General features: G+C 44.7%; 1 long non-coding RNA gene across 1 annotated transcript; it reads right to left on the bottom strand.

The window, feature by feature from the left end:
- Positions 1-24,586: 24,586 nt before the first annotated feature.
- LOC110351645 (uncharacterized) lies at positions 24,587-26,086 on the bottom strand. The gene is made up of 2 exons (XR_002399305.4): positions 25,593-26,086; positions 24,587-25,273 (listed from the first exon to the last, which is right to left on the bottom strand). It is a non-coding gene; the product is annotated as an uncharacterized lncRNA (long non-coding RNA).
- Positions 26,087-26,626: the final 540 nt, after the last annotated feature.

Genomic DNA, 26,626 nt, shown 5'->3' with positions numbered 1-26,626 from the left:
AGATATTTTTTTTTTCCTGTCATTGTCTTCTCTTCTGTCATTGTAACAGCTCCCCATCTTGCTCCAACAGAATTTTCTTTTTTTCTTTTTGAGTTGGGGCAAACCAGTCAGCTACCACATCCATCTACCAAGCATCCAGGTCTCCTTGCTGAAAATCCAGTGAAACAACTCACCTCAGTACCTCTTGATCTTGTTCCTCCTGACACCAGATTCTCATGCACAACTACTGCCACCTCATAAGGTTGTTGTGAAACAAAATACAATAAAGAGTGTGAGAAACGTAGCCTGTGGTCACTGGAAACATGCTTGCAGTGAAGATAGACAAGATTTGAGCTGGGTAGTTTAAATTGTGTTTTGCTGGGGGAATGAAAGGCAAAGCAGTCGGTCTGTAGCAAAACATCACACCTATGGCAGGGAGTGGGACCTGAATCCAATGGGAAAAGACAGGGAAAGGGGGCAGCAGAGGATGAAGGAGAAAGGAGATGACACATTTTTGTTTGAACTTATCAAGTACTATCAGATCCAAGGTATGCAAAGGGCAGATAAATCCAGCAGCCTTTCCCAAAGCCTACACTGATCAGTATTATGGACACAGTCACCACCCTCAGACACCCCACAGCACATACAGGACAAAAAGAATTTTTTATTTTTTATTTTTTTTAAGGAATTTCTCAATGTAGAAAATCTGACAGAAGGAATAAAATAAATACATGCACACACAAACAAAAAGAGGTAAAAGTCTTAGAATCGGAGGGTTCTTCCCCATAAATATGCACAGATGCTCATTAATATGCTGGGCCTGTCACATCATTGGCAGGTACAAACGAGGAGATCATGCCACTGTTGGTGTATTGCTCCACTACCGAGCCCAGCCTCAAGCCAGGATGGATGTAATGCGCTGCGACAGCTGGCCTTTGAGATCTGAGGCCAGCAAACCACTCTGAATCCTGTTAAGACAGTGCTTCTGCCACTCGGCAGTGATTTTTCATGGATGCAAAAGCTGGAGCCCAAGGGGTTCTTCACGACCACCTCACCAGCCTGATGATGACCCAGCCCTGCTCCTCTGATTGAGCTGGGCCATGCTGAAGGAGCACATCCAGATCGATTTAAGGTGTAGGGCTGGGAATCAGCAGCTGCTTGTTTCTGAGCTCCTTGTTTCTATTGTCGGCACCGTGAAACCCCCCGCGTGCAGACTGTGCTGCATTTTACCTAAATAGGGGAAATGAATCACAGTTTCAAGTGTTTGATGTTTTCCTGGGACTGAGAGGGAGGAAGCTGTCGGTGTTTAGCTCAGAGGTGACATCTGAACATGAAACATCAAGAGCATAAGCTAGTGGCCTAAAAGCAGATGTTGCTCCCCACAAACCCCAAGTTTCACACATTTTTGCCCAGAATTGTGAGGTTTCCTGGGGCTTGCAAGGGTTTGCAAGGGGGAGGGCTGGTAGGACACGCAGGCTGGGAGCTGGACTGAAGGATTTCAAGCACTGCCTGGTTGGATTCCTATAGTTCTTTAGATTTCTGAAGGCACGTCCTGTTTGTTTTTGCCTCCCACCAGCCCCCCACCAGCCCCTGGCCTCCAAAAGCACTGGCTTTTCAGTGGGGATCTCTTGACTTGGGTAAGGACACGAACCACCTGCATACTATGGGATTGCTAGAGAAGGAAGAGAAAAGCCCTGACCCTTTACTTCCTTTTCCAAAGCTGTTCCTGTAGTACAGCATGACTTCTCACCTCCTGGGAAGGGCAACTTACTGGGTTAGGGGCCAGGAAATACCTTACAAATCTCTTCCCTGATCCCTCCATGCCTGGGAGCCTGGGAATAAAGGAGAAGAGCTTTCCTCTTCTAGGGCATAGGTTCAACCGCAACCCTGGGGGGAACTGACCCAAAGACCTTGCTGTGGTACTGAAAATACAGGGCGAAATCACTTGGCTTTTGATACCAATGAAGGCCAGATTAGATTATCACGATGCTCCTCTCTGACCTGCAAATCTGCTGGAGATTATTCAAAAACAACCCCAAGAGCGGCAGCCAGCCCAAGCCTTGCACTGCTATCTGTTAATTGACCGATCTCTTTTTCAGTGCTGATGTGAACAGACATGTCCAAGCCTGACCCATTCCACCCGTCATTGAGAAAATCAGCTGTGGTAATAAAGAAAGAAACCATTGCCTTTCCTTGAACCAACTGAGAGACAGCATTGTGTGTAGAACCAGCCTGTTGGGTTTAGGCACTGTGAAACACTCAACTTGATAAGGCTGGCCATAAATCCTGGCAGTCACAAGGCACGACTGGATGTGGCTGATAAAGTGTTGGTCTTTCCTCCTTTACCTCGCCGTGAGGTCAGGGCATTTCTCTGCAGTAGTGCCAAGGGGAATTCATGGCTGAGACACCTGGAAGGAAACCAGTCACCTCTGAGCAGCCCAGAGCAGGTGACTCCAGGCTGCAGGAGGGTTTTTCCACCTTCTTCTGGACCTTTTTTTTTTTTTGCATCTGAGCAAACCACCTGCCCATGCTGGCTCTGTCTTGGGCATGGATTTTATGGGTTTAGCTTGAGATCTGGGCTCTCTCCAAATCCTAACAGAGTGATTCCCAGCAAAGAGCTGCAGGGCATATCTGGACAGGTGAGAAACTGCAAGCACCAGGACTGTGTGGTGCTGCCTAACGGCTGTCACAGGGTTGTTGCTGTATTTTTAGGAAGGCCTTGCATATTTATCCGATTTTTATGCATATGAATGCATATCTTCATGGTTGGTGTGACCACAGCATGCTGTTGGTGTGAGCTACACTGGAGAGTCACAGCACGGAGGGGAAGAAGAATTAAAGCTTCTTAGCATCATCCACCCTTCCTCATCTCTCTGGAAAATCCCATATGAACCAGTTTAGAGAGAGAATTGTTGCCTTTGGGTTCACCCTTTTCCACTTTTTAATTCACTTAGGCTCTCCTCTTCCTCCTCAGTGCTGCCCTGTCCATCTCCAGGAGGTTGATGGGGCTCTTCTATTTTTCCTTGTTGCCTTCCAGGTTGCAAGTGAAGCTGGGAATTTGCTCTTCCTGCTGGATAAAGAAGCTTTTCTGAAATTTCTCTATAATTTGCATTAATTTCTCTTGAACGCTTGTAAAATCAAGCACGTCTGAGCAATCCCATCGTTCCATCAGCCTGAGGATTACGGACCCATTCCCGTGCCTTGGGGTCATGGAAAATGCATTTTCTGCACAACTGAAAGTTTCCACAATCTGACGGTGAACTTTCATGCCCACGCATACACACAGTTTTGCTTTTTCCCTTGTGTAAGATAAAAACAAACAATTTCTGGCAAAATTCACCCGAATCCATTAGTTTTATTTTGCTACGCAGGAAGGAAGCATTTTGCATGGGTCATGCTGACCTCATGCTCTGCCTATTTTCATTACACACAGACTTCAAAAAAACAGTTCCAGCATCTTGGACCATTCTTGCAGGTTTTTTTAGGCTGTGAGACAACCTCACAGTATGGACAACATTTTCTATTATATCCTGTGAACTTTCATTCCCACCATGCCCACATTCATCTGGTGAGAGAAGTGAATGCAATGCCTGGACAGGGGAAGAAGGGAGCCTGAAACAATTAAACCAGAACACAGATTTTATCTGACAGCTTAGATTAATTCAGAGTAATTCTTACAGAAAAACACCACCACCACTGAAAGCAAAATAAGAAAAAATATTAAATTCAGCAACTTGAAAATATTTCCTTTGGACTTGAAATACCCAAATGAGGTCTTTTCAGAGACATGTTTTTAGGAGAAAGATAGCTATTCTGGAAAATGTTAATATTTTGGTCTGGTATTGACTTATTTGGGAAGAAAACAATGTCATTCCTCTGGGCCTACAGTTGTTTCAACTAGCTGTAACACAGCCTTGTGTCCAGCAGCCTTACGGGAACTGAGCAAACCTCATCTTTCTCTGGAAACACATTTCCCCTTGCCCAGACCTTCCAGAGGCTGCTTTGTGTCCCTGCAGGTACAGGAGAAAGAGGAAGCAAGCAGGTGGTGATAAGGCCTGTAAAAAGAAATGTGGGAAGGTCTTTGTACAGGTTATAGAGCCAAAAGAGGAAATTGAGAGAGGGGATATCTCTTGAATGATAAGGTGAAATTCATGTGCGCAGCTGAACCCTGCACCACTGATGCATTCTCTTTTAAGGATCATATGAGAGGCATGAGTCACGCTGTCCCCGTCTCTACCTTGGAGGGATGAAGTGCAGCATGGAAGTTTGCAGGGCAGTCTGCTGGAAATAATCTCCGCCGGACAAAAGGCCTCGTTGGAAGCAAGAGCCGTATCCAAATGCCTGGATTTGGAAGGCTGCAAAGAATGACAGTCACAGGAACTGATATTTGAACAGGAAAAACTGTGCCAAGCTCTATATTTGGGCATGGTTATTGCCGTGTTTATTATTGTTATCACCACCGGAATTATAGTCCTGGTTGGAGACTGCGCCTGAGATCAGATCTCCTTTTAGCAAGGGTTGTCTGCAAATATTGCAAGAGACAGCCCCTTCTCCCCAGAAAAAAAACAAACAAAACTGTTTAAAAATATTCCCTTTTAGCAACAACATGGTTGCCCTGTGTGTACGAGCAAAGTCGCATTCAGATTATGCCGGAAAGCTATGCCAAATTCAGCCCAAACCTAAGAGACGACTCCTCTTACCAACAAGTTTTGCCTCCTGGTAGACAAAGAGTAGAAAGATTATTGCCATCTCCCTCTGCAGCACAGGGAGATGAAGTAACTTGCTCCCAAACCTACAAGAAGATCTTCCTAAGGTCAACTTTCCCAGTCTAGAAGAGAAGAAAACCAGTTTCTTCTAAACCGGAGTTCAGTGGCAGGAAGCATTGATTATAAAGACCAGTGCCTGGGTTCCCTGACCCAGGAGAATTTGTCTGATCAGCATCTCTTAAAAGTTTCCAAGACAAGCCCCACCTCAGGTTGGCCTGGTCTTCTCTGTCATTTTTTCCACCCCGCAGCTCCTCAGCAGGTCTCCATCTCCTGCTCCTTAAGGGCATAGATCTCTCATAAACCTGTGCCATACCTTCCAGCCCCAAGTGGGAACATCTCAAGGAACATCTTGGGGTATCTGAAACATCTGGGCATCATAAACCTAGAACCTTCATGAGAGCTTCATGGAACCTGTTCCCTTCTGGAGTGGCAGCTAGAGGCTGGGGGCTGCTGTAGAGACTCAAATATGATACTGGGCACTTCTGTTGGGAAACTGAATCTGAATTAAATCCCAACTATCTGGTGTACCCTTCTCTGGTGGGTCTTAAAAATACCTCATGTTCTTTCTTATACTGAGTTTTGAGTTAAAAATTAATAATAATAATAATAATAATAATAATAATAATAATAATAATAATAATAATAATAATAATAATAATAATAATAATTTGTCTCTTCTACTCTTGTGACTGCTTTTCAGAAGTATCCCAATTCAAAGGAAAATGAGATATTTCTCCTATGAGGAAAGCGTGGCACAGAAAGATTAGATGAGATGCCTGTGGTCATCCAGAAGGCATAGCTGGAAACTAACCCCAGTTCTCGTGACAGTCAATCCAGGCTTCTAACCACAAGGTGAAGCCATGCATCCCAGCCACTAATCCTCAGATCCAGGACAGTGTCTAGCAGAGTTGCCAGCCAAAATCTGCCCTATTTCCCAACACCATAGGTTGAAAGGCAGTGAAGTTTCCAACATCCAATTTAATTAAGCCCAGCTTCACTCTTGAACTTACTGGAGGGCAAAAGCCCATCTCGTTAATTATTTGTGCCCCTTAAAGAAGGTAGTATCATACTGACGGCTGTGTCACACTGCTTTGATGCACAAGGAAGTCCCAGTTTCATTTGTTGCAATGCTCTGAAAACTTAAAACTTCTCCCTTCCCACTCCCCCTCCTGGCTTCATGCATTGATATTCTCCACCATCACGCTGCACTGATGTGACACTGTGAGCTGAATCTCAATTAGTGGGTAGGGGGTACGGTCCTGAAACAAAAATCCAATAGAAGCTGCCTGCCATTGAAGGGCAGTGAGCAGATAAATGTGTTTGTCTATGAGTGTGAAAACAAATGGAATGGGCTGTGGTTTTACTGGAAGCAAGGTGCCGATAGTGGGAAAAGGTCAATAAAAAAATGACTCTTAGTTGCTCTATGGAAATGTCTGGAAAAACTGAGATGAATAAGGAAATCAATTTAGCAATGTGGGTAAATAAAAAGATATAAAGAAGGGAAAAAAAAAAAACTGTATTTTACTAAATTCCAGCTATAGCTTTCTTTCTTTTTTGAAAATCCATGAAATGCTTGAGAAAGGTCTGGATCATCAGTCTTCAAAGTTGATGTTCAAGCCTCATGCACAGCAGCTGCCTTTTCACACCATGTTTCCAATCTGTTAGGACATCCCTGGTGCTTTCAGGGCACGTTTGTAATGATTTTTCTGACACAATCTCTAAGGTTTAGGCTGGAGCAGCCACTTGTCAAAGGTGTGCAGACTAGGTGAAGGTGAGTCGGAGTATATCCATAAAGGCCTGGGGGTGGCTGAGTCTGAATGGGGGTCCCGCACCTTGGTTTCTGTATGGATCCAGTCCTTAGATCTCACTCTACTGCCCTGATGGTATGGAAATCCCTTAGAGTTGGAGTATCCAGTGCCAGCTGATATGACCTATCTGGCCTCCAGCTGCCAATCCCAAAGGTAGATTTGTTGTCTAGAAGATCCTGGGTCACATCTGCCAGCTCTGAGAAGATCTTTCAGGCCTGGAGAAAGTTTCATCAAGTGAATCAAGGCCCTGAACTGGGGCAAGATGATGGCCACCTCCAACCCTAAATGTCTGAAACTAGAAGGTGCCAAAGGGAAGCAGAATGTGTTGTCAGCAAGCCCCAGAAGCTGTGCAGGTATCTTCACCTGCATGTCCTCAAAGAGGTATGCTATTCATTTAGTTCTGTACTCTGCACAATGGCTGCCAGAGATAAGAAAGCCCACTTCCCAGTCAGGGCAGGATGTTTTGCAAGCTGCGTAACTCCCCGGGCTCATCTCTGATTCACATTTCTGTATCCTCCAACCCTGAGATTTCAGCTTTTCTGCCCAGCAGGTCCTGCTTCACAGCTTTCAAGCTATAGCCTTTACGTAACGTATCTGTCTCTATCACTTTTATCACTTACACTTCAGAATTTTACAGAACCATTAAATAACAAGGATGATGACTCTTTGGTAAGTAAGGAAGGTGTCAAACATGGGCAGTGTTCTTTGTGTTATGTTCTCCTTTGGTTTTTTAATAGACTGGCAAGAAGGAAGTTTGTAATTGCAATGCCCAAACCACCCAGTTTTCTGCGTGGTCTACAACAACAGTGTTTGAAACAGAAAACAAGCCAAGTGAGAAAGGAAACACAGGACAAGTGTAGAGACTTCCTTGTTTTTCTGCCAGACCACTTCCTTCCTGCCCTTCCCTTCTGCTCTCACTAATAACCACAGCTGCCTTAAGTCTCTCTTCCTTGACTCATCCAGAAACCAGCTCTTCCAAGCAGACACCAAAATCCCACTTCTGGTGGAGCTGGCTGGGGACAAATTCAGAAGCTTGATTTGGTTGCTTGTTTTAGTAACATAAAGACATTTATTGCCATTTGAGTCACCCTTGAATGCCTGAAACATCTGGAAAGGACTTCCAGATGTTGCACAGCACCTCTGGAAGACCAAGGTACTTGGAGAAGCACCTGAAACCCACACAGGATACCACTCAAGTGGTCCTAGATACTTCTGTGTGGAATTAGCTTTCTAGATCCCAAGATCTAGATATGAAGTAGGGGCAGGATACAGGTGCTTAAACATCTGGAAACATTTGCAGTGCCCAAAGGTATCCAAGACACTTGCTCAAGACTGACAGGTATTTTACAGGAACACAGGGGAAAATCTGCTCTTCTAGCACAGTGGCTGAAGACCGGGCAGGATAGATCATAGTGACTAAGGTGGCAGCAGACATTGGCATCCAGGCAATTGAAAGCAACCCTGGATGTCCAATGAGTACTTAGGAGCTCAGACATCAGGCCCACACAAGGACACCAACACTATAAGTATCCAAAGGAGGAGAAGACAGCTTCCAACAATTTTAGGAGTGCTGATTTTAGCCTAAAAATCACATGGCGAGACAGATGCATGTCTTCTGGGCTAAATAAAAACCCTGCAAAGCCCCTTGAGGGTGAGTGATCCTTTTAGATGGACAGGTGACCATCTGTGATCAGTCAAGTCCTGGTTTAACCTTTCCACCGTGTCGTAATACGCAGTGTGCCATGTGGTTCATCTCTCTCCTAGAGAGAGCAATCAGAAATGTTGCTATTATCTCCCATGGCTTTTTTTTTTTCCAGCTGGGCTACGGGAATGAAAGATATGGTTGGAATTTCAGGGCCACCAAGATATTGGAGCAATCTGAAATCATGCGGCACTAATGAACCGGAGAACTCAATGCTAAAGTTGTCATTTAATCATTAACCATCTCGTGAACAGCATTAATTTGGACCTCAGAGTTATTGCCTTGCAGAAGCCTTTGATCTCAGTTTAGGGTGATTTCAAAATCACTTTCAACATATCAGATATGATGAAGCATCCCAGACAACCGGTGCTTCCCCTTGTTTTCACTGTGCTCCAAAATGGGCCAGAGATTTCTTTAGAGTCAGCCAAAAAAAAGGAAATTGCAAACACCTGAATCCTTTTTTTAAACAAAGTTTATATTTCCACATGTGTTTACAAGACATTATGACAACCTTTCCTGACTTATTCAGCATCAGCCTTGAGAGAAACAGCCTGTCAGAGCCCACCAGAAGTTGGCATGAGGCAGAGATAAGCCTCATAAGAGGTCAGAGAGGGTTCAAAAGAGCAAAATGAGGACAAAAAGGAAGAAGGACCTGAAACAACAATGCAAAATCATGGGACTGAACAGGGAGACATGTGAGATGCAGCTGGATCCACTCACTTCAGACCTTGTGGGAGGGCTATATTGTCGAGGCCATGCAGATGTGGGAGTCAGTGGGAGAAGGAGCCCCACGTGGTAGGGGGACGGGCAGCAGAAGAAGGGATGGCATGGTCTGATAGCAGTGACTGCAGTTCCTGGCTGCCTAAACCACTTACATCTGGACTTCTTGGGTCCCTCTACATCTCTGGGCACAGTTTCGCCTCTTTCCCTTGGGACTGTGCATGCTTGGGGATGAAGGTTTGCTCTTAGTCTGTCCATAGAAATGTCAAACAACAAAGAGATCCCTGTGCCACAGGGCCCCAGGTCCCATGGCTACCACAGGACACAGAAAACATCATGATTTGAGTAGACCAAAAGCACTGTATCCACATTCCCCCTTCCTTCCCATTAATTCATTGCCAAACTTTCCCTGCCTTCAGCCCAGGTGTGGTGCAATGTAGACAGAACCACGTGAAGTGGAGATGAGTCAGCTCCTGGCCATGGTTCTCTTTGTTTCACAAACACATTAGGAACAAAAGACATCCTCAGAAGCTAAAAAGCTAGTTATTTCAGACCAAACCATGAGGAAAGAGAGAAGGAAGGAAGGAAGGAAGGAAGGAAGGAAGGAAGGAAGGAAGGAAGGAAGGAAGGAAGGAAGGAAGGAAGGAAGGAAGGAAGGAAGGAAGGAAGGAAGGAAGGAAGGAAGGAAGGAAGGAAGGAAGGAAGGAGAGAAAGAAAGAAAAGAAAGAAAAAGAAAAAGAAAGAAAGAAAGAAAGAAAGAAAGAAAGAAAGAAAGAAAGAAAGAAAGAAAGAAAGAAAGAAAGAAAGAAAGAAAGAAAGAAAGAAAGAAAGAAAGAAAGAAAGAAAGAAAGAAAGAAAGAAAGAAAGAAAGAAAGAAAGAAAGAAAGAAAGAAAGAAAGAAAGAAAGAAAGAAAGAAAGAAAGAAAGAAAGAAAGAAAGAAAGAAAGAAGAAAAGCAGTCATGTGTCAATGATAAGCACAAAATGAGTCACGCTGCAAGAGGCTGCACCTGAAAGGAAATCTAAAACAGCAACTTCCTCCTCACTGCAGGCTGCAGTGTGCTGCTGCATACGAGGAGTGGAGATAAAAAAGTGAAAACGTCTGCTTTCTGCTTCATGGTCAGACATAACCAGTGTTATAACCAGAGCTGTGCAAAGGCCCCTTTCTTCATCTCCCCAGCCAGGGATGCAGTTGTAGAATAAAAAAAATAATAAATTTCTCTGTGCTTCAGCACATGCGAGTAAAAGCTTTGCATCAAAACTACATGATGTTGCTAGTGACGGCAAGCTCGACCACAGGCAAAGTTCCCACAGTGAAGTGAAACTCGGGTGTCTTCAGCAGCTCTGGCAAAAACATGTCAGCTCTGCCTGAAGCCCTCAGAGACATTTCCCCTCCACTGGTGCGGGAGAGAGGTCTAATTCTCTGCTAACCTGTTTCTCTGCTTGCTTATACAAAGTTGTGCATTGAAATAATTAAGATCTTGTGGGAAACCTCAATATTAAAATAGGAGAAAATATATATATTATATAAAAAAAAAAATAATAAATCTGTGTGTTTTTTTCAAAAGTCATGTGCAGCCTTAGCTTCTTGTTGTTTCAGACACCCCATCCCAGCACCTGGAGCTCAGCCTGCAGGGACAGGGACAGCCGATGCTGAGCAGCAGGATCTCCTGGGTCCTTGATTCCTCTTTGCATCTCCCCCCAAATGTTCCCTTTCTGTTACTTGCCTAGAGATAAATGCCTCCCATCCCAAGCAAAGAATGGAAGAAAACTGCATGAACTTTATGAGGTAGGGACCACCAGAAGATGCCTGAAATCTCCCTTTAAAAATATATATACGTATGATGTTTCCCAATTTTTTCTTTTCATCTGCAATCATTTGCTGAACTCAGGCAGAATTTGCAGTGATTTTTGCCCATCCGAAGCTGTGCTTCACACCAAAAGCCCCTTCTCAGCCCAATCCTGAGTTGAAACCAGCTACCTTCAGAGCCACTGGGAGTCCAAAGCCGCTGGCATCACCCAGCCCTAGTCCATAAATCACAAGATTGGACTCAGTATGAGATCTAACAGAGACCGAAACAGGTCCCGCTCCCCCCGCAGAGGCACTGGCTGCTTTCGCAATTAGAAGAAGGACTCTAGTTTACATTCCAGGGCTGTGGGTCACATTTGAGTGCTCCTCTTTTACATTGTGAGGCGAGATGTGCCTTCGTTTGCCAACCAAGCTCCACGCTGACATTTAACCCAAGACTACGGTCTGCTCCTAGCCCCAGCCAGCCCGGGCTGGCTCTCAGCGCTTGCGGCTTCTTCCAGGAAGCTGCCACCAGCTTCCAATTTCTCTTGCCTTAATATTTACTTCTTTATTTGCTTCTTTATCTTTCACTGACATTTCCTGGCTCTGCCTCTCCATGTGACTCAGAGATTTTCCCGGACCCTGACTCGGCGGTGTTGTCGGCTCCAGGGGATGAGATTAATAAATACCACTCGCTCGCCTGCTCATGATGTCAAACTGTAATTAGGAGGGAAGTGGGGGGGTGGTTGTTTTGGTTATTTTGGTATTTTTTTACTGCCAGCACACTGCGTTTCCTCCTAACCCCTATTTGGACCTGAGCTGCGGCATGCGTGTTATAAAGCATCTATACTATTTTAATGACCAACGGAGAGAAAATGAAACAGCCTGCTTTTTTTTTTTTTTGGTTCCTGGTATCTCAAGCGACAAGTATGCATAAAGCAAACTGTGGTGTGAAACACCTGGTATAGACATGAGGCAAAAGTCCAGGTCTGCTTTGAGGTGATTCGCGTGTCCCCAGGTCACCTCTGCGACTGACTTCATTTCCATAAGACTCAGTGCCTTAAAAAAAAAATAAAAAAAAATACAGTAAAGGTATTTGAGACATGCCTAGCTTCTGCTGGCTCACGCAGACATTAGTAACCATACAAATACATCTGCTTTCCCTGCTCGATGTTGGACCTCAGTGCTTTACGAAGCAGCCTTTATTGCATCCCGCCGCAGCAAGCTGAAGGCAGCACTGACACAGCGTGCTGATATCAAGGCTGTTTGCAGCAGGTCCCAACACAGCAAACTTTGCACAAGTCCCCCCAAATCCTCCGTCCTTTTGCAGAGAGAAGTTCCCACTGAGGTTGACTTGAAGAGAAATCACAGCTTATCTACTGTTTTTTAATATTTTTTTTTCTAACCCCACTCCCTTACTATTTTCAGGTTATTGCCCTGAAATATCAGCTTGGGGCTGCAGGCAGCTGCTTCACTTTTCTTTTCTGGGCAAGGTGAGCACCTGCCCCTTGCTAGACATGGGGTCCTGACCTTCCCCTTTCCTCTCAACATCCTTCCCCACATGCTTACACCCATACCAAGGGTGAATTATGAGCTGTGAAGACACAAACGTAAAAATAAAATAAAATAAAATAAAATAAAATAAAATAAAATAAAATAAAATAAAATAAAATAAAATAAAATAAAATAAAATAAAATAAAATAAAATAAAATAAAATAATAAAAGCAAGGAAATGCCTTTCCTCTCATTAGAGGAACCAACATGTTTGCAACCTGCAGGACTACACAAGGCTACAGTAAGAGACTTTTAATCTGGTTTATCAACAGGTCATATGAATCTCAGGCAAGTGCTCCAGTCTACCTCATCCTCTCTCTTTTTTTTTTCTTTAAATAAATAAATCAGACTTCATAACATAAGCAAGATGTTATGAGAAACGCCCTTGAGTTCTGGTAAGGATATTTGTTTTTTCAGCCTGGATTTCTTTTTTTTTTTTTTTTATTTCTTTTTTCCCTTTGGGGGTGTGTTTTTTAATCTTTTAATAACTCTGTCCGGAGTTGTTCCTGCATGAAAATTGCCATTCTGCTCTCATAAAAAGTAGAAATAATAATCTGACACTACTGCAAAAGGCACCTTTTTGTTATTTTAATTTACTTTTAATAAAAGGGAATTGGGGATTTAAACAGGTGAGCCAAGGAGGGAAGTTTTGCCCAGAAGCACCTTTTTCAGTGTATGCAGCTGTAAACCTGCCCCCTGCCCTGAGCTTTCTGGGCTCTCCTGGTTTATCCTCCCCAGTGCCTAGCAAGGATCCAACCCCCTCGACACCAATCCCTCATCATTCCACAAGTCTCCACAAATTTCTGCATTGCTTCCTTGCAGATATTTAACTGCGATGTTTTATGCTGAACAGCTGGGACCCAGTGTACAAGAAACAGGTTTCAAAACATCCGACAGCTACATCCAGAGCCGTCCAACCCTATTTTCCAAGCAGCTCAGACCAAGTGGAAGACACAGAGCAGAAATAACCCACTTTCCCAGCAACCTTCCTATGTGTGTTTGTGTGCTTGTCTTGGTCTCACAGCCTGGATCTTCACTGCAAGGAGGACAGGAGGCTGCAGCAGGGGTTGGTGCATCTGGATGCCAAGTGGCATGGATGCTGCAACAGACCTCAGAGTTAGCAAACCCCAGGAGCCAGGATGGGTTTGTACAGTGCCTGTGTTTGGAAATGCTTGTCCATGACTCCCAAGCACTGGAAGAGCACCAAGGGAGAAGGTTCCCATATCCCAGACATCGCTTCTGGCCACAGTGTAGGCAAACCATTGTGCTGATCCCATATGGCTGCTCTCACGCTCGTCATGTTCTTGCAACATTTGCCTCCCCTCATCTCAGGGCTGACTCCCATCCCACTCATGTGCTCGTCTCAGGCACTTCGGGCTGGAACCAAGCAAACACAAGAGTTGTATTTATTTGTACAAAACAACAGAAAAATGACCGCACTATGGCCTTCTAGCCCAGTATTATGGTTGACAGAAGTGACCTAAGGGAAAATATGACAAGATAAACATACAGTGACTTTTTCCTGAACGCTCTCCCAGTGAATTTGTCCAAATAATTTTCAGATCCCTGAAAGCAGCAGGGCTGTGTCCATGGCATATTTGGTGATGGAAAGTATGTCCCTGGCAATAGAGACCGTCTGTGGACACGTACAGCCCAGCTTTTCATCCCTCTTGATTTTAAGAGGCTGAGTCGAAGAGGCTGAGTGTGGAGCAGCCCCAGGGGCAGTACCCTCCAGGGGTAGGCATGAAGGTCCTGGGGAAGCAGGACAGCATCCTGCAAGGTTAAAACTATCATTTTTGTGGTTAGATTTTAGCTATTTGGGAATAATGGTACCTGTCAAATTAAATAAAATTTTGCCTGAACAACTGGATTAACTCTATTAAAGCCAGTCCTGCTGCACTAAAGCATGAGCAGTGTGAGTTGAATCCAGCTGTCTGATGTGCTGGATAAGGATCTCTTTGTGTCCCCCAAAACAGTCACATCTGTGTTGGATTTCTTCATGGGCAGGTGTTAGATTTTGCTGGTAGGTGTATCAGCTATTTCAGAGTTTGGCTGCAAATATCCCAGGCTACAAGATGTCTGTGTCCCCTGAAAAGCCCGAGCCTTTAAAGACAAGCAAATCATTTTGGAATTTAGAGGAGGTGAAAAATCATGAGGAAGTGTGAAAAAGGAACGTGCATAATATAACACGATCAAATCACCTTTCTTTAAGCATTAGAAACTGCAGGGGGGGGAAATGACTTAAAATAACTGAAACTGTCTAGGCCCTGCCTTAAGAGCAGGACCAAGCTTTTTTTAAGAATAAGTTGCAAGAGAATGGTTGTAAGAAATATCTCATTCTCAGCCAAGCTGTTACTGAGACACATTCTGCCACAACAAAATAGGTCCCCTCACCAGAATAATCCTGCAGATGAACAGTTTTTGCCTGCCTTGTAGCAGAGCATCCATGGATATCAGAAAAGAGCCACCTGGAGGCACGCAGGTGCCTTGATGTGCATCCTCCACTGGAGTGAACCAGAAGCAATTGCAACCCATTTCTGCTCCCTGTTCCTTTGTATCCAGCCACCTGGAAAGGTAGGACTGATGAAAGCACATCTCAGCTGATCTGACATTAGCATATAATAGGATGCCTTCAACAAGTCCGACCCATTAACCCTAATCTCATAAATACTCTGTGATCGATCAGGAAGTGTGTACTAATTAGCAGGGCATTAACAGAAACACACCAAGTCCATGAATCATGAGCTGAATTATCAGCTCCTCTCTTGTCTTCATTAGGGTTGGAACTACAGCTGGCAATATTATAATCACCCTCTTTTTGGGTGGAAATGGCATGCAATTACATGAGAAAATGAGCCTCATCTTTTGTCTCCCACCATGTGGCTTTTGTCAGCTGCTCAGTGGCAACACAGTCCCAGAAGAATTCACATCACACAATGGTCTAAATGTCAGCCAAGTCTAGCCTTGCTCTTTGGATGACACTAACTGAAAATGAAAGGCTCGCAGATGATTCACATTTACGCTGCCTCCTGTTCTTACTCAAAATGACCTGGGAAAAACAGAGGCTGCCAGGTAGAAACAACTTGGGACCGCCAGGCTGCAGGACCCACCCTGGATGTGCATCTCACATGCATTTTCCAGTCTTTCCCTCTGTCTGGGTTGGAAGTCCTGATGACCAATGTAGGCGGTTGGTCCTTGCAGAGGTCTCCTCCTGGAAGTGCTTAAGTTTGCTTCTCCTGGGGAGGAACACAGACTTCATCTAGAAATGTGCCCACCTGGTGGGGCTCCTACAGTGGTCTCGGGTATGGTGGGGCTGAATGGTTTTGCAAGGCTGGAACCTGCTGGGATTTATTGAGAGATTGGGATTTTAAGGGAGATATTGTGCAGGGAAAGCCTCCTTCCTGAGCTCTGCAGGGCCCTAGGGGAGGGCAGGCCCACGGGAAGGGCATCCTGGTATCGATGTACAGTCACACCAGGGTTCCCATAAGGTTTCTGGTTGTAGATACAAGGTGCACAAGGTCCAGGGAAAGGTGTCACATTTAGATTCGTTGGCTATCTCCACGGGACAAGTTGCACCTCTGCCTGCCATCTCGAACTTTAGCCCCAAGATTTCACAAAGGGCAGGGAGCTGGGCCAGCTCCAGAGCACCAGCTGGGGACAAGGCGGAAGAGGAAAGAGCTTCAGGCTTTGCAGCCTCTCACTTTTCAGCTCATGCTGACAGCACTTTTGCCAAAAAAGGAGCTGGGACTGAACAACGTGATTTCTACCTGCAGGGTCTTGTGCAATGCTCAAGAGGAAAAGCCAGGGGCAAAGGGCTGTTTGGTTTCACATCACCATTCCTGCTGAAGATTAGGCATTTCTGGTCTTATGAGTCCTGTGACTGAGGGTTCAAGGAGAACAAACTGCACACAGGGGCTGCCTTTCTCCTTCCCTTTCTGCTTCTGTCTCCTGGGGGCATTGCACTTACCATTTTACCATGAAGCACAGCATTTTGCAATCACCTCTTATACTGTTATCAGCTTCCCCACAAAACACCCAGCCCTCCCAATGCTCTCCACAGTGCCCAGTGTGCAGAACTGGGACAACAGCTGGCACATGGGTGCCCCTGGTCTCACACAAATAAATGCATTTTGCAGAAATGCTGCACTGGTGAGTTTTGTGATGCCTCTGCACCTGCTGGGAAGGACCTTGTGGTGCTCCTCATCAGAAAAAATTAGCTTTTTTTCTTTTTTATTAATTGAAGTTGATATTATTGATATAATGCAGTGTGATATCTGTGCATTTAATGACTAAGAACATCCCTGGATTAGCACTCTGATAGTCCCCGAGCAAAGAGCTCCCTCCCACACAGCCCGGGCTGAACCTGTGCTCCATGACTGTGAGTCAGGACTGAGTACATCCAGCTCCTCACTTGTCACATTAAAAGCCAGTTTTAATTTCCATCTTATTTCTTATTTCCAGTGTAGAAGGAATAAAATAATAATAAAGAAAAAATAAAGAAAAATAAAAAGGCCATTGTTTTCCTGTTCATGTCTGAAAGGTGAGAATACAATTTTCAAATATTCCCTAAATATTTAGGTCCCTAAATCCTGGCCAGCTCCCATACCAAGAGATTAATCTTCTAAGAGTATTATTCTGCTTTGTGTCTTTGAGAACTTCTGCAATTAAACCTCAGGCTTTTTGTCCCAGACTGACAAATTACCTGCTAGCTTCAAAACTCCGTTTTCAATTCTTGTGAGCAACTTGTGACTGGAAACATTGACAGAGGCGGTACAAAGTCCCCCCTCTAATTAGCAGCTCGCCCTGCAGCAAGGATCAAATTCCGCCGCTGCATGTGGTGCGTTTTGCCCTGACCTTGGGATCTTGCTGCTTCACGTGCCTGGAAGGCAGAGTTTAAACTAATAATAATGATATTCCTGCCTTTACGGTCTGTCTTTCATCCAAGGACCTTAATGTGCTTTAGAAATACGGAAAAGCTCTGGCCAAGTTAAACATCACACCTCTCCCTGAATTGTTTTTATTCACTATTGTTTCAAGCACCATGTTTGCATTCCCTAAACATCACTGATTGCTTAGAAAACTGGAAATGTTCCACACTGGTTGACTTTGCATCCTGCGTGTGACTCATCGTGCTTCCCCATGATTTTGGTGTGATTCCTTGCAGAGCTGCAGGAGGGCACAGGTTGGATGCTCGTGTAGGCAGGACTGAAAGGGCAATTTTTGCCCCGACTCAGCTTTCAAGTTGGGGTGAAGGACTCTTGGAAATGTGAGTCGAAGTCACATCCTTCAGAATCTCTTCTTACTTTTATGGTTCTTACACACATCAACTCAGAAGTGATGGGGACCTGGGGAAAATAAATAAATAAATAGATAAATAAATACGTGAGAATGAGAAAAAGGGGGGAAAAAATGGAAATTGCTAAAGCACAAATAACAGCAAAGGATGAAAAACAGGTGTAAGAGGTGAATCTGTGGTGGATGAGAATGGATTGCATGTGCCCTTTTGCCCCTTTTCTCCCACAAAGGGTATTTTATCTATTTTTAAATCACTGATTGGAAATACTTATCTCCATGGGTCTGAACATAGCCACATCTCCGAGAAGGCAGTCAGATGCTGCAGTCTGACTAATTAAAAGTCTGAGAGTAAAAGAGAAGCAACTTCGATGTGGAGAAACATCCTCAGGAAAGCACCCATGGGTAGAAACCACATGACAGACACTCAGCTCAGACCTGCAGACCACATCGGCTGAACTTGATTTTTTGACTTTTCATGTAGAAAAACTCAGTTGTCAGTCAACTTAGAGTCTATGTGTAACTTTAAAAATCTCTTTTATTATGTGTTTAGAATAGGGCAGATTTGCCCCAGCATTTTCTACCAGAGGTGTGGATTCCTTTTGCTCATGTTGGTTGTTGCAAACCAAACAAAAACTTGCTGCCACAGGCCCCTCCAGAGCTCTGTGTGGGTGCCAAGACCACAAACTGAAGCCACGGGGAGGAAAATGATAAGCACTTTTGCATTCCCTGGCACTCAGGGCTTATCTAGTGAGGAATTCATCCTCTCTCCAGACGGCTCAGTAATGTTTGCACTGTTTTACATGTGGGTAATGTGAGCCACTGAGATGCTCAAGTGTCCTGGCCAAGGTCTTGGAGATGTCATGGTCACGGATTCAAGAGCAGAGCTCAAGTGTCTCGTCTCTAAATCCTGCTGACTGAGCCCTATAAAAGTTTCTTGTCCCATCACCTCAGGTAGATTCCTTTGTGTTAAATCACTGGTAGTAAAAAGGCTACAACAATTAGAATAATTAACTCCCACATAACCAAGTCATGGTGCAGTTTGCAGAGATCTCCAAGAATCTCTTATCATTGTTTTCATTGTTTTTTTCATCTGGGTCAACTGAAGCACTAGAAAGTGAAATCAGTCAGCCCCAGACCTGTCCTTTTCAGGCACAGGTGTGTCTGAGGTCAGAGGACCCCCATCATGAACTCCCAAATCCCAGCTGTCTGCATGCTAGGGTATAGGGCTGCCAAAGAGACATGTAGTGTTTGGCAATCCCAGGAAACCAAAAAGGGGTGAGAAGACGTGTTAGCCTTACTACATGCCTGCAAGCCATGCCAGGAGGGCTGGCTGCAACACAACACGTCTGCCCTCGAGTATGCAGCAGGTGATCAAGGTCTCATTCTGCATGTTAAATTTTCCAGCTGGAGACCTGGGCGATCCCACTAGGAATTTGGGTGCGTTTGCATGAATGTACTTTTCTCCTGCCATTCAGCAGAGACAACACAATAATAATAGCTAGAGAGGGTGCTGAATGTGGCAAAATTCATGTGTTTTGTTTTTTTTTTATTATTATTATTATTGTTGTTGGTTTTTTGTTTATTTTTGTTTTTCAGGAGGCTCTCTTCAGGTGGAAGAAGTCCCCATTACTCATTACCCCTTTGCAGGAGTGGTCATCGGGACTGTTATTCTGCAGAGAAGGCCAGTGTTTCAACTGGAGTTTTGTTTCTGCAGAAACCACACTGCATTTTTTTTGTTGTTTATTTTTTTTGGAAGGGGAAAGCCTTCAGGTTGCTATACAGAGGACTCCAGATTAATCCAATCATCTGCAGCAAAAATCTGGTGACTAATCAGCACCAGTTAGAGCCTAGCAGAAACATTTAGGTTGCAATTATGCTAGGCTATGTTGTGAACCTTCGTTAATAGAAACCTCTTAATTCTTTCTAATATCTGCTGCTTTCCTTACAGTGCTGAATCATGCTGACCATATCCTCACCAGAAGACCATGCAAGAGGTCCTGAGGTGGTATTTAACTCACAGCCTAGATGTGGTCCTAGATGCCTGATGGTAGCACAACGCAAACTTTTTAGTGAGCTCAGTCTCCAATTTTCAATTTCTCTTCCAAAATCTCATTGCTTTTGGGTTACAAATTCCTCAAAAACCGATTTATTTTACAGGTCATAAAGTGTCTGACAAAGTATCAGACCTTGGGGGAGGTAAAGTGGTATGGGAATGTGCTGAGATCTCTTCCCAAATCTCTCAATCAAGAAGTCCAGGCCACTTGTAGGATTCCCTGAACTGTTCAAGGATCACAGGAGAGGTAATTAAAGTTGAATGTACACAATACATGAAAATTGTGATTTGGAGCCATCCCACAGCTTTCTCATTAGTTCAAAATGATCCCAGTTCCTAACAATGATTTCACTAACCAGTAAAATTAAATGCAAACAAATGTATCTTAGCTTCTTGGCCATCAGCTAACACGAGCAAAAAATGTGCTCCCTAAACAGAAGCACGTTCTTCTAAAAGAAGGTTGATGACTGGGATTCTTCTGGAGCCCCAGACACCTCCACTTGCATCAGCAGACCAGGAGATATCCAAGTCCTGCTCATTATGTTGAAAAGCTTTCATTGCCCTGCGATAGATTTACAGATGATGTAAAATGCTTCCACATCATGGTGCTCATTCCCCCTTGCCTACGGCATGGAGTACTGAGACTAGAAAATGCTGAAGCTTCTGCATGGCCCTTTGGGTTCATCTACAGAAGATGCAAAGCTGAGTGGACTTGGTATTGGGTCTGTATTTTGGAAAGGTAATTACCAGATTCTTGCAGGGAGAAAAGAGGAGCAAGTGCATTTCCTACCATTACTACCACTGGAGAATGAAGGGGAGGAGCTTGGCTCACAAAATGCTTTATCATGACACCAGCTCCCAAATGGCTAAAGAGATGGTTTCTGTACCTGGCCATCAAAGCTGTTATCATATGGATGAAATCCTGAGGCACATTACAGATGATTTGCTATCCTGATCTACAGATTGGATTTTCATAGTCCTGGCAGAGCTGTTGAACTTCTATATTCTCTACAGAAAGAACACGTTGAACCAAGTTCTGAGCTAATTACAAGTGCTGTAAATTCAACGTGACTTCACAGATTCCAGACTTGCTTCAAGGTGATTGAGATTAGAACATGACGTAGAGACGTATATTGCTTCAGCCACACCTATCCCATCACATGTTCGTCTAACGCTACTTCGCTGCTTAATGCAAGGAATGTTTCAGACCTGATGTCAGACGAGCCAATAAACTTAAAGCGATAACCACTCTGCTTCCCTCTGACCTCCACCGAAACGTCTACTCAACCTTCACTTTATAAGGTTATGCTGACAGCAGAGAACACGATAGTGAAGAACATCCTAGAGCTAGAAACAGACCAGAGGGAACAGCACCGTAGCAGTTATTATCTTTTCCCAGCTTTTGCTCAATGCCAGATGAAACTCCTCAAGTATTTGCTTTTTCTCACCTTTTGTATGAACCACGTTTTGTTTCCATACATCAATATATTTTAAAACTTGCACTCAGCCCATAGGATCTGCAGGGCAATGGTCGTTACTATCCGTATCCTATGAGTCTAAAAGTCTCCCCTAAACCCGTCCCTGCAGGGATGACAAGGGAGCCAAGGCTTAGAGTGGCAGTAGATGGCGCTGAAGACCTTGGAGCAAACCAAGGACCCTCAGACAACCCACAGCCACCTTGCAGGGCTTCCCGAGAAGCTTTCTCCCCCTCCGTTCATTTCCAACAGAGAAAGCATCACAGATGGACACGGGAAAACCCAGCCACTGCAACTTGGGTCACTTGGGGATCGTGCAGAGCAGGAGCTGGCTTATGCTGAGCTCAGAGAAACTCTTCTCAGAAGGGGATTGCACGCTGCAGGTGACAGTTACTGGGTCTAGCATGGACTATAAAAACGGCAGCAAGCCACAGACCACAGAAGGACCCCATTTCTGGACATCAGCCATGTGCAATGCCTTCTCCATCACTTTGCCACCAGTCTGTTCGGAGGGTTCTGCACGGTGGCGGAGCAGTGGATGTCCTTCTTTTCCCTGATGTCAGTAATCTCCTGAGATGCAATTAGGTTTACAGCTTCACAGGTGTGTCTCCAATTACCAAAGTGCTGCAAGTCAGCTCCAAGCCACTGTCTGCCACTGTTACCACGAGGCTGCTGGGAACTTGTGACAGCCTGTACCGTGAGATTTCAGGTCAGGAACCATCATACCTTCTCTTATCTGATAGAACATGTTGTATCTTCTATGGAACTCAATGTATCTGACTGAAATGAATAAAATAAAATAAAATAAAATTGACCTTGACCTCCCAGACTTCTCTGCCTGTTCTTCCTGGTTTCAGGGCAAAAGGAGAAGAAAGTTCTCGCTTGGTGTGTTACACAGCAGGGGATGTACATGTGTTATGGCACAGTGCCATACCCTGTGTTGCCTTGGCTTTGGAACTACATGGGTTTCCTAGGTGGAAAGTGCAAATTTGTGTCATTTCAGTGCCAGCTAGGTGCATCTGTGGCAGAAAAGCACACTTAGAGGCGCCCACGGCTATGAGCGGTGGAGGGATGACTGCAGGTGCATCATGTGTCATAGTGAACCACTTTCTGGCATGACTAACACAGGTCTTGCCTTCTACCCATCCTAAAAACACAGAGGGCAGAGCAGATCTGATGCTCTCCAGAGCTGCCTGAGCTCCCCATCCAGTCAGTGGTATCGATGGTACAAGGACTTTTTTATTGCCTGTGCCTAAAGCGAGCATCACACACACTGCTTGCACTGTGAGCCAGGCATCGCCCACCTTTGTCTCGAACTTAAACTGCAATGTGGGTGCTGAAACATGTTGCAGGTGCTGCAGCGGGGCATCTCCATGCAGGTTTGTGTCCTCTTAGAGAATTGCTGCCATAAAGACTATAAAAGCAGATTGTTACTGATAAGGATAAAACACCTCCTTAATTACCTGTGGGTTTAAGGGGCAGACAGAGCTGGGTCAGAACAAAATCTCCAAGCTGTCCTTAACACTTCTGAGTTCAAATTCACTCCCTGAGACTCACCAGGGCAACAGAGAATCACCCTAAGGATCACTTCTGGAAAAAAAAAAAAAAAAATCCTGGCTCGATAAAACACTCAGGTTGGATGAGGGCTCCCCTCCCTTAAATATCCTCGAAGACATTCCAAAAAACCTTTCCCTGGGGCCCATTCCCTGACCTCTTGCAGCCCATCAGCTATTCATCACATCGCAGGTCATCATGACCATTTTAGGCAGGAAATTAAGCTTCTCTCGCTAAACACCCTTATCTTATCACCACAGTCAACATTTCGAACTCACTTGCCCCACAGACATTTCCCTTAATATCCATAAAGCTGGGACAGATCAAAGGGTAGTTATCACATGTCATGTGTGCTCACCATTAAGGAAAGCTTTTCTCCCAGGTGCCACACCTTCACATTTTCCCCGTGGCTTAATTCAACCTACCAGTGGATGAAGTGCATTAGTGGCCATGGGAGTCAATCAGGAACTTTTCCTTTTGAGTCATACAAGGACATTTAGTTTTTTTCTTGGTAGCTACATCAGAACGATCAGATCATTGAGGCACACTTAGATTCATATTGATTCAACCAAATAAAATTGGTATACAGTTTTAACTAAATGGTTCTACTGTTGTTTGCTCTGGAGGAGATATCAAGGATTTTATGTTTATTCAACCCCATTCTCATAAAAGAGCATACTGGTATTAAGTGCATCTCTATATTGACATGTTTGTAACAAGGCAGACTGAGAAAAGTCTTTTTTGCATGTGTGCATGCAAAAAAAAAAAAAAAAAAAAAAAGGCATCATATGCCACGTATTCACTTCTGCAGACATCAGATATATGCAATACTAATGCCAATGCATCCAGACTATCACTTCCAGCACTGGATTCATACCTGGGTGAATGTGGGTGGATATATGTATATATGTATATATGTAAATGCATATACACACATATATATGTAAAAATTTGTGCATGCATGAGGATAAATGGGTGGATGGATGAGTGATCCAGAAGAGCATTTGTGTGGAGGTCCAGATATCCAAAAAGAAACATTCTTGTGCATGTGGACATCAACTTGCTAGATATCCTAGCATATTTATAAAAACCTTGCAGGCAGGATATCCTTCCTGCCCTGCCTCTGCAGACAGAAGTGAGCCCAGGTTCTTTGGGAAGGAAGGTGTCTGGCATGCAGCGTCGATGTGAGTGTGTCCATGAGACAAAGAGAAACAAATATTTGTATGCTGAGTGGTGATGAACAAATACTTGCCCGTGTTTATTCCACACCCCAGGGTGGGGCTGGCACTCAGGCTGATCAAGTGAGCCTTTTTTGTATTTGTTCTGGCACTCTGTGGGGTTTTTCCCCAGACCTTTCCCAGCCCTCTTGAGGGGTTTGGTTTGGGAGGTAGGGGCGTGCTGGACAAAGCTGCTCCGTAACTATCAAGGGTGCAGGGGTGGGATGGGGACTGGTTGATTGGGGAGGATTAATGAGCAGTGTGGGGAAAGGGGAGGCATCTCTCTAAATACAGAATGAGTCAAACTCACCTCTGGGGAAGGGAGAAGACAACCTGAAGCAGAGAAGAGGCGTTGACGAGGTACCATATGTGCACCCAGTCACATCCACTGCTGTTTACTCAAGCTGGAGGGATGTGAGCAGAAGCAGAACCTGATTTAGGTCACATAAGCCTTTCTCTTTGCTCAGTGCTGGAGTCAAAACATCCCTTGAGCAAGAGAAGGAGGAGACAACGAGCTGGTGCATTGTGTGGGTGATCAGATAGGACGTGATGCACAGTCCTGGATGATGCCATTTCTCCCAGCTGAGTGCTCCAAGCAGAAGGCGGTTTTGCAGCTCTCTAAACCCTTTTTTTTTTTTTTTTTTTTTTTTTTGGTGTGGACCTTATAACAGGCTATTTTGGTTTTATCTGACACTTTATTTTCATAACCATGCAGCTTTGCATAAGTAATGAACACTGCTCTCAACACGTTCTGTAAAGCAAACACTAGCTGGCAAGGAGCTCGCCGTATTTACGCACCTAAAGGATGGGCATGGTTTGGTTCCCCATCTCCCTTCCCTCCCACGCTGCCTTCTCAGCGCACAGCCTCTGGGCTCTGCATGAAACCTTCTGGATTGTTAATTCTGGGCTCTGTACAAAACCTTCTGGATTGTTAATTCAGCACAGCGAGGACCTATGTACAGCTCCATGTCCATGCATGGCTCCATGCCACAACGGTTGCATCTTGGTCAGCCTCTAGGCATTGCCCTCAGGACTTAATTGGCCTCAGCTGCAATTTTCTGACTTGAGGACCTGAGTTTCCAAAGTCCTTAGAGGTTTTGGTGAAGTCATGGTGTTCAGCATCTCTGAAACAAAGACAGAAGGTGCCATGCCAGGAGCACCATGGCAGCTAACCCAAAGCATCTGGACCACATCTCTCAATTTTTTCCAAGTGTAACAGTAGTAGAGCTAAATGTAGGTCCAGGGGCAAGCCACCAGTTCTGCCAGGCTGGTAATTCAAGGGAAGTAACTGGCAGAAACCCTTTCACCAGGAGATTACATGTAGAGAAGCATCATAAAATCAGCGTTGATGGATGGTTGTCTCTGCCAGGGCAACAACAACAACAAAAAGGAAACAAACAAACAAAAAAAAAAAAAAAAAGGAGACTTTAAGACCTGTGACCAAGCAATAGGAGAGCTACCCAAAATCTGCCTAGCCGTAAATTAGACATGGTTTTTGCCTAAGCCATGCAGAGCACACCAATTACTGGAAATGAGTCTCTGCGACACATGGTCACGTCCTTCCCCTCCTCCCCTTCCTCCCCCCTGCTCGCAGCCGCAGCTCTGCCCTTTCGTTTTGAGCAGCTGTGCTGCTTCCAGCAACCAGGCGAAGATGCAAATCTCAGTCACTTCTTCCACTCACCGCATGTGAGAGGACTGCATTTACTGGTGGAGAGCCATCACTACCCACGGCTTTAAGTGCTGCTGTATGCAAAGCCTCCAGACTTTCTTATTCAAGGGAGACGTTAACACCACATGTTTTCTACAGGCTTCATTATAAATGGATAGGCAAATCCCATCTGAAGTCAACCAGCCTCATTGCTTAGCAGGGCTGCTGCAAACTTTTCTCCATCCAGGTGGAGAATTAGGCAGTGCAATAATTAAACAATGGTTGCCAGCTGCAAGAGAAGCTGCAAATTTTTGCCAGGGGCAGCATGTGCTGGGCAAGGCACAGGTTGTAAATCAAAGCATCAGCACTACTAAACACAACATCAAGAAGTTAAGGATGGAGTAAACATCCAGTTTCCCTTGTGTTTTGTGGCTCCACCAGCCCTCCATCTGCTAGATCTGTGACTCTTGCTAGAGGCTACACCAGGAATTTATATTCAAAGAAAGACAGATCCCTCCAGGGATCAGTGAAGCCTGCCTGGGGATCCTGGCAATAAGTAAGGTGACGATCTACCACTCCTTCTCCCAGATGTTTCCTGGACAAAAAGAAACCACAAAAAGGCTTTGGGCTCCTGGAGAGCTATTACTGAATCCACTGCATCCCTCTCTGACCTCCTGAGGTACCCGTGTGAGCATGTGACACTCCCAGGCATAGTAATAGTGATAGTAGTAGTGATAGTAATAGTGATAGTGGTAGTAAGTCATCGTAATAGTAATAGTAATAGCAATAGCAATATTAATAGTAGTAACACAATAATAGCAACTATAGTAATAACTACAATAGTATTAGTACTAATAGCAATAGTAAAAATAATCATAATTATACAACTTTTCCATCAGTCAGGAGACCAACCCATTTTGGGATGATTTGCACACATAGAGCCCAGCACAATGGGGGACCTTCAGCAGCCCAACACCTCCTGCCATGCCTTGCAGCTGCAAGGAGGTGGTCACGGAGGCAGTGTGAGGAGGGTTATTTGCACCCACTGCTGCATTTTGGACCCCAAG

Source organism: Anas platyrhynchos, chromosome 1 (assembly GCF_047663525.1).
Source record: "Anas platyrhynchos isolate ZD024472 breed Pekin duck chromosome 1, IASCAAS_PekinDuck_T2T, whole genome shotgun sequence".
Lineage (NCBI taxonomy): Eukaryota > Metazoa > Chordata > Aves > Anseriformes > Anatidae > Anas > Anas platyrhynchos.
Note: the sequence above shows the minus strand (reverse complement) of the source record. Positions and strands in the feature narration are given on the sequence as shown.